The 16,071-nt window shown below is 38.4% G+C and overlaps 2 long non-coding RNA genes across 2 annotated transcripts; both read right to left on the bottom strand.

Moving 5' to 3' along the window:
• Positions 1-2,632: 2,632 nt before the first annotated feature.
• On the bottom strand, positions 2,633-6,429 carry LOC144202123 (uncharacterized). The gene is made up of 4 exons (XR_013327464.1): positions 6,314-6,429; positions 5,993-6,169; positions 4,336-4,486; positions 2,633-2,800 (listed from the first exon to the last, which is right to left on the bottom strand). It is a non-coding gene; the product is annotated as an uncharacterized LOC144202123 (long non-coding RNA).
• Positions 6,430-14,769: 8,340 nt separating this feature from the next.
• On the bottom strand, positions 14,770-15,776 carry LOC144202124 (uncharacterized). Its single transcript, XR_013327465.1, has 3 exons — positions 15,748-15,776; positions 15,397-15,673; positions 14,770-14,878 (listed from the first exon to the last, which is right to left on the bottom strand). It is a non-coding gene; the product is annotated as an uncharacterized LOC144202124 (long non-coding RNA).
• Positions 15,777-16,071: the final 295 nt, after the last annotated feature.

Below are 16,071 nucleotides of genomic sequence, written 5' to 3'. Positions count from 1 at the left end.
CAGGACGACCATTTAATAACCCCCCCCCCCCCCCCCACGCTAATTCGTTTATTTAACAAGTGAGGCTGCTCACTGTGAACAATCGACGCGCGTGCACGCGCACACACGCACACACAAAAGTGTCAAATCGAATCAGTCCGTTGTTAAAGTAAGTGTGTGTGTGTGTGTGTGTGTGTGCTCACTGTTTTGTTTATTCAACTCTTGTAATTGGGTTAACACCCTCCCACGTGACACATCCATCGCTTCAAATGGAATTGACGTCCCTCGACGTCAACTGCTGAACATTTTTTACCTAATGACGTGTCTGTCATACACCTGAAACGAAAATAATACTTATATGAATAATTCATAGTCCATGTTGATTGACAGCTTTTTTATGAATCCAAAACAAGAGATTATTGTACCTGCATAAAAAAAAATACATCAACATTCACTGTAAATAATTGTCAAGGATAATTTTCAATTGAAGTATTACTAAGAAATGAATACTGCTAAAAGTGATAGTTTCTATTAATGATTTATGTACATTTTAAATTATTTAAGGTACAAATATGAAGGTATGTTCCATTTTCAAGCATTCTATGTTTGCTTTATGACGTCATATTTGACTTGGTATCATGTTGACCCAACATGCAACCAAGTTTTATTTATATATACGTGAGTGTGTGTGTGTGTGTGTGTGTGTGTGTGTGTTTGTGTGTGTGTGTGTGTGTGTGTGTGTGTGTGTGTGTGTGTGTGTGTGTGTGTGTGTGTGTGTGTGTGTGTGTGTGTGTGTGTGTCAGCCGAGTTGACGAATGAGGTGTTGTTTTTTGTGTGACACGTGGTGCCATTGACGAGGGTCACCCTCCATCCCCAAATAGCTTCACCAAATCAGCACCCAAGGGGTGCTGGAGCCTATCCCAGCCAACTATTTTTTCCCTGTGCTGTCGTGATGGAGGTTATCTTTTTAGATGAATGTTAAAAAGATGATTTTGGGGGTGGGTGTATCATGGTTTTATCTTTTTGTTTATTGATGCTGTCGAGTGTTTTGTCTCCGGTTTAATGTGCTGTATTGTATATTGGTAATCTCCACGTTATAAAGATTAACGAGCTAACGCTGAAAGTACGTGCGTCTTTTTGGTGTTTGTTGTTATTATGGGATGGGTAAATAAATGCGAGTCCAATTGTGAAGGGGAAGGAAAATATTTGATTGTTTTTGGGGGTCGGAATAGTGAAAAACATAAAATGTGTTATTTACATTTTAAGTGTAATGCAAAAAAATAAGTTTAAATGTATACATACATTTTTTTTTGTTACAACAATAGTTTAGCAAATAAGCATGCCTGGCAACTCTTGATTTTATGCTAACACAATTTGGTTGACTTTTTTTCAGTATTATGATTTTAAATCTATAAAAATGTGCGCTATGATCAAGATTAAAATGGCCATCTTTCAACATTTAAATAGTCTTTAAAAGAGCAAAAACAGACGACTTAAAAATAAATCAAATCCAGTATTTTGTACAAACATGTACAAAAATGCGATTAGCTTATATATGCTATGCTACATGCTACCTTAACAGTTGACAGTTACAATTGTTAGCGTGTCTTCCATTTCCGTGGGTGACCGAGGGGACTATTTGTTCTTTCATTTTATGGGCGCGGCGAGTTTTAAAAGTCAACGCCGTCCGTCCGCGTGTGCGGGCCGCCGCTTTCTCGACGTTGGCGCCACCGGGGATTGTGGGATGCGGCCATCCCGCGTTCCCATTCGGGTAGATGATTAAAGAGCAGGTGTAAACGCAACCTTTGGTACGTTGTTGACGCCCTGCTCACCTGCCCGTTGTTTATCACGTGGTTTGTCGAGGACGTCACTTGACGTTTTGCTTCATTTCTAGGGCGCTAATGGTTGGAAAATGACGACCCCCCGCTTCATTTTGGATTGGGGCATCTCTAAACTAAACTACAACAAACTACAGTGTTCCCTCGCCATTTTGCGGTTCGATTTTAGCGTCTTTAGTGTGTTTGGGGTCATTGTAGTACAGTATTAGCCTGCAAAATGTGTACAGTAATGCTAGGTACTAGCATAGCCATTTGAATGATTTGGTTAATTATTTTTTTGTGGGTTTCTCAGATTTTTCATACAAAATGGGATTATGTGGGGCATTTTTAAAGGATTTAGTGGGTGGCAGAGGGGATGGAAGGGCTTTTACATGTTTTTCTTAAGAAAAATTCAAGTTATGAAATTATTTCTGGAACCCATTTCATAACTAGAGGTCGCACTACTATACTGTCTTCTAGCTGGATCTGATATGACTGACATGCAAAAAAATATTGATGTGAACTAGCCAAACTGTCAATAGACGTTTTGCTAAATTTGGCCTTGGAATTAGCTAAAAAAATGACCAACTTGATGCAAATGTGATGATTTTCTACTCAATTTCACGTCCATTTTTTTAAGACTTCCACACCAAGTCCATCTTGTCACCAAATCAACCCATCAGACTCCACCCGCATGCTAAAGATGGCCGCCATTGCCCCAAAATATGGATTCACAATTGTGTCTGTTTTAGTTATTGACAGCATTTCTTGTATCTGGGCTGCCACCCAAATTTCAGCTAACAAAATGGACAAAATGAGTAGAGGACTTGCCTGGGAAGAAGCTGTTGGCAGATAAGAGAGTCCATCCGTCCAATGCGTCCATCCGTCCAAGCATCCATCCATCGACTATTTCAAGTCGAGGGTTCCACAAAGCCATTAGAAGAAGATAAGATAGAGAAGGCCTATCCCACACACACACACCACTTATGTCAGTCGTGGACATACTGGAAAAGAGATAGACATGTTAGTGGAACGAACGCATGGTAGGACATGTCCAGAAGAAATCTTGCGAATAGGTGTCCCATTTATGGACTATGTCGTAGTTGCGGAGCGTCGGCGTGCCTGCTAATGATTTGACAACTTTTCTGATGGTTGATGGATGATTTTGAGACATTATATGTTGTCTAAATTCTCTTTTTGAGTGTCTAAAGAGCAAACGCGGCCTTGTTTTTTTTAATTAATTTGCAATTTTTTATTTAGTTAAAGGGATAACAGGTAGAATTGTTTATTTATGATGAAAAATAAAAGGGGAAAATAAGTGTCCCTTTAGTGTCATTTTAGTCTTTAAAAAACATTTTTTTTTAAATCTAGGACACTTTTGATGAAAAAAAAACAATTAAATGGCAAAAAATTTATTTTTTCATCTAAAATCAGGGAATTTGATCTTAAAAAAAGACCCCAGACACCCGGGATGGGCTTCCTGGTGTGTCAATTGGGTCAGATCGGGCCCCGGGGCCTGCACTTTAACACCTGGGGAGGGGGGCTAACGCAAGATAAAAACAAAAAAAAAACAAAAAAACAGTAGCCGGAGTGTGAGTTACTGTTTCCACGCCGACGTCTTTCTTCATCCTGCACCCCCAGTGTTTTGTCTGAGAGGAGAAGGTCGCGGACGCCGTGTGACTTTCCCCTCAATCGGCTGCTGGCGAGCTGACGCCGAGCAGCCTTGGACCGGCTAGGTGGGCGCGTCACTGATAGCGCCAGAGAGAGAGCTTTGCTGGGGGGGGAAGGGGTGTCTTGGTGTGCGTGGGAGAGGTGCGCGGTGAGCTACACTTGGCTTAGCGTGCAGTGTGTGTGTGTAAATATGTGTGTATTTGTGTGTGTGTGTGCGCAGCTGGGAGGCCTTGCGAGGCCAGTCAAGGTCAACGCGAGGGGAGGACGTGGCATCAGGGAAACAATTCCGCCACTGTTGCCCATCCAGATTTGGCGGAGGCCCTTCTTTGTTAGCCATGGTCGCAAATGCAAAAAAAAAAATGCAAAAGCTAAAAAAAATAGGGGTGGCCCGGTGGAAAAGTGGTTGGCGAGTTGGTCTCGCATTTCTGGGATCGAGGGTTTGAACCCAGTTCAGTTCATATTGTGTGGAGTTAGCATGTTCTTCACAGGGCATGTGTGGGTTTTTTATTTGGGTATTGTGGTTTGCTCCTACATTCCAAAAACATGTATGCTAAGCTAATTTAGCATTCTAGGCTAATTGCAATTCCCTCCAAATCAATAGGAAATGAACCAAAATTGAACAAAAGTGACCTCAGAGTACAGTAATAGCTCAATTATTGCATCTTCACAAAGTCACTACTTTGCCATTTTCTCTCCTACTATTTTTTTATTTTAATTATTTCTTTTAAGATCATAAAAATGTGAAAATCCACGCTGAAAATTTCTAATAGGGGCGACCCTACTTTGCGATTTTTCAATAGTCGCGGCCATTGAGTGGTATTGACAATAAAAGATGTACAATTCACTTAAACTGGTTGTAGATGCTTACCTTTTGGTGCCACTGACGGTGCTGGACGTCCAATCATTTTAGAGTGGGAGGGGCTAGCAAAATCTGGAATGTGTGTGTGTGTGTGAAGGTGTACACACTTTGTTGACTTGAATAAACATCTTGGAAAGGTGGAATAAGCACGTAGCTCCATCTGAAAGTTGAAAATAGAAATGTAGTTATTGTGAGTGGCACAAAAGAGCCTTGGTGGACGCCATTTTTTGGTCTAGAGTCAAAGTCACGTCCGTGCTGATAATTTCACGAGAATGCTCAAGCTGTGCAAGCAGAGAAGGAGCACCCGCACACCCACGTTCGGCCTTTACGATACGGGGGAAGAAAAAAAATTTGGCGCCCGGCGGGCGACGTGGAATGCACATGAGACCAAAAAAACCCACAAAAAAACATTTATATGGGTAAAAAAATAAAAATAAAATGGCTAATGGCTGCTAAGTATAAAAGTTGAGTGTTTTTGTGGACTTATGATTAAAATGTTAACTTTTGTTTAAAATTATTTAAGCTATTTTATTCCATAAGAGTCCATAAAGTAATTTTGTGGTTAGCATTTTTATCAATTTCAACATTATGGGTTTTAACAACATATTCATTCAATTTTCTATTGTGTTTACTTGCTCGCGGGGGTGCTGGAGCCTATCCAAGCAAGATATTTGTCACAATACTTTTATATACAATACTGTTTAAACAAAAGCCCTTAATAATGCCTTACTTTTTTTGCTATTTAATGTTCATTATTATTTAATTATGATATTATGAAATATCAGAGGTGACTGTTTTATCGTCCGCATTTTGTTTTGGTAGACACTGGTCTGAGATTTGGAGGTGACATGAATGTTTACTGATGTACTTGAAGGCAACTTTGTGCGTAAACTGAAAGCGTCCAATCTTATCCAGGCGATAAAAATGAAAAACGAAACAAAAAATAACGGCAATAAGAAAAGCTGATTGTCACAATTTGATACTTTGACATTATGTTGGACCAAAGCTGTCCAAAATAAATGAATACATCATAAAAGTGAAAATAAAAAGGACTATAAATCAAAAAAATAATTAGGGATACTAAATCTAACCCTTAATAACAGGAATAAAATAAGAAAAGGTATGATATATATTATATAAATTGAATTAAATCATTCAATAACAAAAAAGTGTTATGCCCTCGTATTTTTATATTGTTTCTAAACATGATTAAACAAATTTAAAAGGTCTTAAATGTGCCTTGGCTTGGAACTGTTTGCCTATTGGTAGCTTATGGAGATGCTAATGCTATTTTAGAAGCTAACCGCTAGCTCTACACAACTGTGGTTGCTACTGCTTAAAGTAAACACCTTTGTAGTTATTATTTTTTTGCCTTGCATATTTTTACATTAACTTCATAAACCATATTTCTCATTTTTAATATTTACATCCATTTAAAAAAAATGGAAAACCTGCTCTCACTAATTCTAAAATGTGTTACATCTATCCAATTCCACATGGGACAAAACCTAAAAACATTCTTATTAACAATTTGAAAATTAAATATCTCATTTGTGCAGCGTTTCCAACAATTATTAAATATAAAATTTTCATTTTTATATGTGAACTATTCCTAACTGAAAGTGTTGTAAAGCTACAGTGAATAACGTTGCATGCGTGTCCTCACCTTTGAGCTCAGCTGGACTGTAAGCAAATAGGATTGCATGTGTATGTATGTGTGTGTATAAGTGTGTGTGTGTGTGTGTGTGTGTGTGTGTGTGTGTGTGGGGAGGGAAGCATCCTCAGCATTTTACGGTCTGGATCATGAAGGTCACCGGGGAAGGATGGCCGAAAGGTCGACAGTCTACATGTGAGGAGGAGGAGGAGGAAGAAGGAGTTATGATGTATACGAGTATGAGGCGGCCTCCCAACTGGGCTCATCATGGCGAGGAGTGCCGCATAAACGTGCAAACACACACACACACACACACACTGGCGGGATTCCTACCTGTGACTAAGGTCGGAGGGAGTCTCAAGAGCACCCGCCGCTAATCAGTAACAGCATTATATGGGCGCCGTTAATGGTTAACGCGGCCCTGAGACGCTACGGCCCCCTCGCAGCACCTGCGGACGGACCCCCAGACTTTTATTTTATTTTAGTTTTTTGTTTTTTTTAACAAACACTGGGAATACTGGTCACGTGACTTGTCACTTGAGCCCATAGGCCCCAAAGCTTGAAGGTACGCGTGGGTTTATGATTTTGGGGTTCCAGTGCAGGTCAAGATTGGGACATTTTAGGATGTGTATTTAAAAAAATAAGAATAAAATATAAGATGGGTTTGTGAGTGGTCAAATGTAGACAATAAGCAGGTACCCTCACATTCCCTTTAAAAAAGGGCATTTTTGGGAGTAATCAATTGCAGCCAATAAATAGGTACTTTCTCATTCCCTTTAATAAAAAAGTGGGATTTGGGGAATAATCAATTGTAGCTAGTGAGCATGTAGCATTCCCTTTAAAAAAGTGCAATTTTGGGAGTAATCAATTGTAGCCAATAAGCAGGTACCCACACATTCCCTTTAAAAAAAGTTGGATTTAGGGAGTAATCAATTGTAGCCAATAAGCACGTACCATCTTATTCCCTTTGAAAAAATGTATGATTTGGGGAGTAATTAATTGTAGCTAATAAGCAAGTACCCTCCCAAACCCTTTAAAAAAGTGCTAGTACTGCACTTTAGTAACCTTCAGTATAGGAGTTTCTGTTTCAGTCTTAAATTGAAATTTAAATTCTTCCCTTGGATCAGTAGTTGCAACAAATATATTCTTTTTTTTATTTATTTGGACAGAAAGCTGATCATTTACTGCCATCCCTCCTCTTCACCACCACCACCACCACAGATTCAAAGTCTCCGTTTAAATACAAACAATCAAATTCAACATTCCAGGTCGGGACAACCTTGATGGCGACCCCAATGCCAAAAGCGGGGTTGAACCCAAAAATTGGAAGTCTTAAAAAAAAAAAAAGTCTGGCTGGAACTGGAAGGATGATTTGGAGCAAATAAATCTGAGCAGACACTTGGCAAGTGTGCTAATGTCTCTTTGGGAGCTTTAATAGTTTTTTGATAAGAGACTATAAGGGAGATAGCATGGTGACAAGACTTATCTGCAAAAAAACGGATGCCACTTTTGATAAACGCCCTGGCGGGGTTGAACGCGCGGTAGCGGCAGGGCCGACCGACCGACCGACCGACCGGACGGACGGACGGCTGGAAAACACTCAGTGGTCTAGTAAAAATTGATAAGGTGCTTACATTAAACAAGCCACTATCCAACTGCCCATTTGTTGACACATTGGAGTAATACTGATAGGCCGGTTCAGCCAGCGAAAGGACGCAATTGGCCGCTTTTATTCAAGCTCGCTTCAAACTTATTTATTATCTTGACTAGTACTTATTTATTTCTTATTTTGTGATTATTTATTTCTTTTTTTTTGTGATTATTTATTTATTATTTTTTTGTGATTATTTTTAAATTATTATTATCTGCGATTATCTATTTATTATTTTTTTGGGGTGATTATTTTATTAATATTATCTGTGATTGTTTATATGATTATTATTTGTGATGATTTATTTATTACTTTTTGTGATTATTTTCAAGTTATTATTATCTGTGAGTATCTATTTATTATTTTTTGGGGTGATTATTTTATTAATATTATCTGTGATAGTTTATATAATTATTATTTGTGATGATTTATTTATTATTATTTTTTAGTGATTATTTTTAAATTACTATTATTTGTGATTATTTATTTATAATGTTTTGTGATTATTTTATGATTATTATCTGTGATTATTTATATTATTATTTGTGATGATTTATTTATTATTATTTTTGGTAATTATTTTTAAATTATTATCTGTGATTATTTATTAATTATTATTCTTTTGTGTGATTATTTTATTATTATTATCTGTGATTATTTATATTATTATTATTTGTGATGATTTATTTATTATTATTTTTGGTGATTATTTTTATATTATTATCTGTGTGAGCAGGTTAGATAATAATTCAATAAATGGTTTGTGAGTGTAATTGGCATTTATAAATATGATGAATTGTGGGATTTAAAAAGATGAGTTATTAAAAAGAGCAGTGGTTGATGGAATATTGTTCATATTTCATCACAGGGCCAGATCTGCAATATATGAACAACAATTTATGATAGTGTCTCATATAAAAATATTCAAGTTTTAAAATGTAGGACAAAAAAAATGACTCACGATAATAAAAACTGTTTTGCAGCCATGTTTTGGTGGCCATTTTGCTCAAATAAAAAAAGGGTGCAGCAGTTCCAATGAATCATTAACAACGCCAAGGGGAAGCAAATAAATCAAAAGCCGACTTGGAGGAGAAAATACATTTCGGCAAAGCAGCTTGAATTATATTTAAGGACAGTATTTACACACCGGAGTTGGCCTAGTGATTAACGAGGTTCTCCACAAACACAAAAATATCAAAGAAATTATCAATTTTTCCCCCTGGCGGCCAACCTTCCTAGCCAAAACAGATTGGACGCTCTCTCCCAGTCAATGGTCGCTAAGTAGCTAATGCTAATGAGCTAATGCTGTAACAAAAACAAACGACATTTTTTTTACCCCATCTTTTTCTAACCCGATTCCTATCCTCTCAAATAGCTTAGAGTTGAAAAAATAGGAATGATAATTTCAATTATTTAAGCTTTAAATGATAATTTCAATTATTTAGCAATTTAGGCTTTAAAGGGTTTAAACTACTAGCTTAGCATGTTTTTGGATGTGATTGAAAACAGTAGTACTTGCAAGAAAAACCCACACAAGCCCAGGTAGAACATACAAACTCCATTTGACAGTGATGACCTATCTGGAATCGAACCCTCGACCCCAGAAGAGCGAGACCAAAACGCAAACCACTCTTCTTTTACCATGCAAAAAAAAACAACAACATTATTTTTATCAATACCTCCCAACAACAATTCCAAAGTAGCACTTTGTTGACGATAGGTTAAGAAGAAGAAGAAGACACTGTGGTGCGACCCCTGCATAGACTGCCTTTCTATTTTTTTTCACTTTAGTGAATGTCTTTAGCCCCTCCCACCCCACACCTCAAGGCCGCCGAGCCATTGCACCTAACCAACGGGGGCGTAAAAACAAACATTGTCCTCCGTGCAACAATCTCCATCCAGCAGAGAAGTGTCTCCACGACTCCTCAGGAGACCCCCCCCCCGACCTAACACCCCCAAAGACCCCCCCCCCCCCCCCTACCTTATCCATCCTAACTCGCCTCCCTCGCCCCCCGTCCGTCCATCTCCGGAGTCGGCCTATCGCGGGGGTCGACCTCGGAAGATTAGGGGGCGACTAGGCGACTATCTGACGTCGAAGGTGGGGGGGGCGGGGGGGGACGTATTGGCGTGGGCGTTTCCCACCTAAATAGACGCTCCTCTCTGGCAAATTCAGCTGCGCCGTTTTTTTTTTATTTTATTTTTTTATCTGCGCAACGGTGGCTGTTGCTTTGGCCGCAAGGTCTTCCGCTATCAGGCAGATACGGACGGAGTCAGCGTCTTGGAAGCCAAGAGGAGGAATGAAAGCAAACATTGGCCTGTTTTTTTTTTGGTTTTGTTTTGTTTTCCAGCGTCCACTCAACACACACTTGTTTCCTTCTTTCTTTCCCACTACGTAGTAGGCCTTCAACTTGCGTGGGGGAAGAAATGCAACTATTCTTCCTGACTAGGGACTCTGTTACACTTTTTCTTTGATTTATTCGCCATCAATGGCAGAGAATCACTTCATTCATATTCATTTTCTGATTCGCAAATGTGGCAGGGGGGTGCTAGAGCCTATCCCATCTATAGCGGGGGACAGTTGCCGGCCAATGCCAGGGCACAAATAGACAAAGGAAAACCAATCAAGGGCAATTTAGAGTGCTAAATTAGCCTAGCGTGCATGTTTTTGGCAAGTGGGAAAATTCCGGAGTACCTGGAGAAAACCCACACGTGGCAATTGCAGGGCAAAATGAAACAGACAAGCAATCAGTCATAGCTAGGGGCAATTTAGAGTGCTAAATTAGCCTAGCATGTATGTTTTGTGGATGTGGGAGGAAACTGGAGTACCTCTAGAAAACCCACACAAGCCAGGGGAGAACATGCAAAGTCCATATGCAGCAGTTGCAGGGAAAAATGAGACAAAAAAGCAGGCAGTCATAGCTAGGGGCAATTTAGAGTGCTAAATTAGCCTAGCATGCATGTTTTGTGGATGTGGGAGGAAACCAGAATACCCCAACAAAAAAACCACACAAACCATGGACAATTAGCATCGATTTAGCCTAACATGCATTTTTTGGTGATGTGGGATGAAACTTGAGTACCCAGAGAAAACCCACAAGAACATCCCAACTCCACACACACGGGGGGGACTGAGTTGGGATCGAACCCAGCACCCCGGAACTGCGGGCCGACGTTAAACTACAAGGATAAAAATGGGTGGAAAAAGGAAAGATTTGGCCGTACGTGTTTTTCCAACTTCTGGCCTTCAGAGAAGGCGAACAGGTGCTTGGAAAGGGGCCGGCTCTCAGCCGCACACACACACCACGGAAAACACAACCGTGGGAGAGTTGTGTATCACGTATTGATTTGGAGGTACAAAACTCTTGGCTGAAAGGAGAAAAAAAAACACCCAGAATGGACAGAGGAAAGAAAACCACAAGTTATAGATTAACTCCCTTTTTTCAGGGGGTTATTGAGCCTCCCAGTTGCAAACAGAATGGAAAAAAAGGCAGGCACAAAAATGCCTGAGCTTGTGATGGACTATGGAATATTGATCAGGTTCTCCCGTAAGAATGACAGACAATAAAATAAGAAGGAAAAAATGAGTATTTTGGACGTGAGCCCAAGCGTGGGCGACTCACATTCCCGTCTTTTCCTTCCAAGGCCGCCACCTGCAAGATGGTGGCTTGTTTTTTGGATGTACTTAAACACAATGTGTGTTTCTTCTGATGACTTATTTCAATAAAGTTCAGTTCATTAAATTGACATGATTATTTTGCTTTTTGTAGTAGATTTACACTGTAAAAAATGGCAAATTAACTAGTTTTAAGTAGTTGATTTTTTGCAGTGTAGATGCTTGAAAGTTGATGATTTTATTTAATTTTATTAATTTTCACCAAAATAAAAATATCTATTTAACTTATTCTGATAAATCTAAGTTAATAAAATTGACATGATTATTTGAACTTCTTCTAGTAGATTTACACTGTAAAAAGGCAAGTTAACTAGTTTTAAGTAGGTGATTTTCTGCAGTGTAGATTCTCTCAAGTCGCTGATTTTATTTATCTTTTATCTAAATGAAGGTATCTATTTAACTTATTCTACTAAATCTAAGTTCATTAAATTGACATGATTATTTTAAGTCTTTCTAGTAGATTTACACTGTAAAAAATGCAAGTTAACTAGTTTTAACTGATCTTTTGCAGTGTACATGCTCAAAAGTCAATGATTTTATTCAATTTTATTTATTTTCACCTTAATAAAAATATCTATTTAACATATTCCTATAAATCTAAGCTGCTAAAATGACTAAATGATTATTCCTAGTAGATTCACACTGGAAAAAAAGCCAAGTTAACAAGTTTTAAGTAGCAGATTTTTTACAGTGTAGCTACTGTGTAGTCAATGGCCACCTCATTTTTGAGTGTTGCTAGCCTAAAAAAAAAAAAAAAAAAAAATGACGACGTCAAAACAAGGCCCTGGGAAGAGGTCCCAGCTGACCGGCGAGCGGCGGGTCGGCGTCGCGGCGGCCTTGTTTGCTCAACCTCGGCTTCAAACGTGACGAGAGTTTGCGCTTGTTGATTAAGTACGTCTACGCCATTGTTGTCCATCTTGTCGCGTTTGAATAAAGAAGAAAGACTCCTGCTGCTTTGATTATATTAGACATTTTAAAAATAACGTACTGTGTGTGTGTGTGTTTTGAATTTGCACATAATGTGTGTGTGTGTCCAATTTAAAGTTCATTTGGAATGGCAACTTCGTCAAGTACTTCAAAAAAAAAAACAAATAAGAAAGGATTGAGAGGATTTAAGAATGGATAGACTGATGACATCATCGTTTTTAAATCAACTGCTTGTAATGAAATAAATAAAGTAGGCGGGGTCAAATATAGGGCCAATCCATTTTGACTTTGGTTATTTAAGCGAGTAAAAAATGCAATCTTTTCAAATCTCGGCATCAAAAGCGCACTTGACATTTTACGGCCCAGCCAAAGGTTGTGTCGTAGTCATTTTATAGAATTATTAAGTAAGCAATTATGATAACCCACTGTTTTAAAGATAATAGGTTGATAAGCTCACATTGTCAATGAGGACATAAAAATACATTTATAGTTGATTCATGAGAATGTTTATTAAATGGAAAATGTGTCAAAAATGTATGTGAATTTATATATTTTTTAAAAATAATATCTTGTAAGTGAAAGACATTTGTGTGGCATTTGTTTTTTTATTTTTTATCAAAGCTCATAAACCTTGAATGAGTATATATTGATAAAGGCTGTTTAAAGTGTCATCGAAACGATAACATTTGCACTGTAAATGCGGCTCGTGCACTGCCGGCCTTCCAACGCGCGCCGATAAGGCCGCCGCGCTCGCTCGAAAGGGGTCAAAAGCCGTGGATAACTTGGAGGATAGGTCGCCTATACCCGACTTGGGTGAATGGATGGGACAAGTCGAGACGTGGAAGTACAAAAAACGGGTTTTTAATTTGTCGTCTTGACAAATTTGCTGTGTTATTCGGTCCGTCTATTTTCAATAATGTCTTCATTTGGGTTGGGATCTCTGGGAAGGCGGAGTCTATCCCAAATGGGAGGTGGGTTATACTGTGGACTGGTCGCCAAAACGTTAACTTGCCGCTCGATTTTGACTGGAAGGGTCAAATTAGCTTTAGTTGCTGTAATTAGCTAGGAACAATATGGAGCTAGCCTAGCATGCCTCATTTTGGGATAGATGAGCAAAGCGGAGTACCCGGAGAAAACCCACGCAAGCCCTGGGAAAAAGGCAATCCTGACGAACTAACCACTGCGCCACCGGGCTGCCTTGAATGTTTTTTATTCGTTAAATTATGACTATAATCTGATAACTGATTTTTTTGTTGCATTTTTTGGGATATGTGCGGGTGGGACCTAAACAAACATGGCCTGCAGATATTTACTCACATATGGCGCACTTAAAAGTGTAACATTTTATCCAAAGTGGATGGGGAGCTCAATTGGTAGGCACTAAATTCAATATTTTGTAGATATTGCAATATTTAAAAAAAACTTGACAGTCTGGGTACATTGCTTGCTGACGCGCTATATTTATATAGTGAAAAAGGTGAATATTAGCAGTCAACGATGACGTTTTGAGGCAAAATGGGTAAAACGAGATCGATTTTACCAAAAAAACGTACTTAAAAAAAAACTCGTACAAAAGTACGCCATTTGAAATGATTAAAAAAAATGTAATACGGGAAAAATGTATAAGTTTACAGCTGCGTGTCTCAAAGAAAACACAAAATATAGCAAACGCAGAAGTGAGGTTGCTAATAATAACGACTAAGACGACTAATAAGGGGGCGGAGTCGACTTTTGACACTTTGCCCCGATCAATACAATAAAGCAATCAGCAACGTCAGGGGGCCAAGCGTCTTTTGGAGGACTTTTTTTTATGACTTTACAGCCAAACGAGGTGGGGTTGCTTGCATGGCTTTAACTTCTTCACAAGCCAACAAGAAATGCAACGTATGCCTTTTTTGTCGTTTTCAATGTACTAAAAAAGAAAAAAAATTAGTGAGGAAAAAGGCTGGGTTCTCTTTCTGGGAATTTTGGACAAACAACTGACAAACAAAGTCCAAAAATCTCAGTTCGGGGAGCAGAAGGACTCCTTCAAGAAAGTTTGAACTTTGCTCAGCAGGGCGGCCATAAAAAAAAAAAAAGTATTCAATAAATGAGAGCATTCGTGAACTGCGTGACATGAAAAAAAAAAAAAAAAAAAGGCGAAAAGGGACCTTGAGACGGCCGTCCATTGATGCTTCCAACATGGCACCCGTGGATAAAAGGGGATGCTAACTTGGATTATTTGGGTCGTCGGGCAGAATTGAGCAAAAATTTTGATTTAGAATAGAAGTGAATCTGAATTGAAACACATTCATGTCCTGATTAGAAATTGGGCCAGAAATAGCATCAATTAGGGGATGAAATGATATTTTATATTTATTTTAATGTGTCATAACGTTAAGAGATTTTTTTAATGATTAAACTGTCGCAATAGATCTATACAAATATATATAGTACTATCCCCCAATTTAATAAAACCAAAATTGGGTATCATGTTCTATAAGAAAAAGGCAAAATAATAGAATCAGGAAATCCTTACTTACATGTGCTGGTGCTCAGTGGATATACTGCCCCCTTGCGGTGAAGTTGAAAGTATTTTCCACACAATTGGTCTTTTCAAATGAGCCAAGTCCTCCGTGTGTTCCAATTTCCTACTTTTCTGGCTTCTCTATAAACAAAAGACAAATAGATGAGTGACATAGTAAAACTTTACATCGTATTGTATTCATCACCCATTTTATACATTGTTCATACAGTGACATAATACAGTAATACCTCGCCATTTCACGGCTTCACTACATCGCGAATTTACTTATGTATTTAAAGTTCATAAAAATGTAAAAATCCAAACTACCCTGTTTTCCACTTGTTATCAGGACTCAGCACTGAAAAAAATGTTCTTATTTACTTTTGAAATGTATAAAAATTAGATAAGCAGAATTCACTCTTGCTAGGAGGACTCAGCACTAAAAAGTTTTATTTTTTTTCAATTGTTTTGAGCCTACTTTAAGTTTTTTTATTATTGCGGCCATGTCTGGTACACATTAACAGCGATAATTGAGGGATTACTGTAAAAAACACACAAAAATTAAGAAAGAAAATAGAAAAACATCATATATACATATAAATGACTTTTCTTTTGGTACTCATGGCTTTCAATTTGTCTTTAAAGCACAGATTTCTCACCCAAAGCAGAGAAGGTCCTGATTTACGTCGTTGAGACCCCCACCCGGGGAAGATCCACAGGACCCCCGCGGTCCAATCGGCAAGCCTGGGGTCTCAGGCGGCAGGCCTGGCAGACTAGGGGGATCCTACCCAGGATCGCGCCGCTTCCAGGGGGGTGAGATAGCGGCGTCTCCGACACCCTGATAGTGCGAAGCGAGCGTCCCTGGCAGCTTGAGGCTGACGCCCCCCCCATTGAGGGGATAGTCAGTGTTCACGTGCACTCTACTCATGAAATTACCTGGATATGACAACAACTTTTCCCATTTCTACTCATATTTTAAACAAAAAAATGTATTGCAACACAACTTTTACCTTTTCACGAGCCAAATCGGACATTTCTGAAAGAAAATTGAGCATAGTATTTATAAAAGTCATTTTACTAGGCAAGATGGATTAACTTCATTTTAAACAAAAAACATGTGTGTCACTTAATATCACTTAAAATGGTATTTTTGCATTAGGACACTAGCATTTAACAATATAATTCATTTTAGGTAGTGATTCAATCAACCTAAACTTGAGTATATATTGAATACATTTCTAATTACTCTACAATCAATAAAATAAACAAAAAATCATCCCATTTTTAAAAAGAACAAAGAATACTAGTAGTTCTATGTTAGCATTCAAATGCTA

The sequence above is a fragment of the Stigmatopora nigra genome, chromosome 9 (genome assembly GCF_051989575.1).
Source record: "Stigmatopora nigra isolate UIUO_SnigA chromosome 9, RoL_Snig_1.1, whole genome shotgun sequence".
In the NCBI taxonomy this organism is placed as follows: Eukaryota; Metazoa; Chordata; class Actinopteri; order Syngnathiformes; family Syngnathidae; genus Stigmatopora; species Stigmatopora nigra.
The sequence above is the reverse complement of the archived record's forward strand: the minus strand, read 5'-3'. Positions and strand labels throughout refer to the sequence as shown.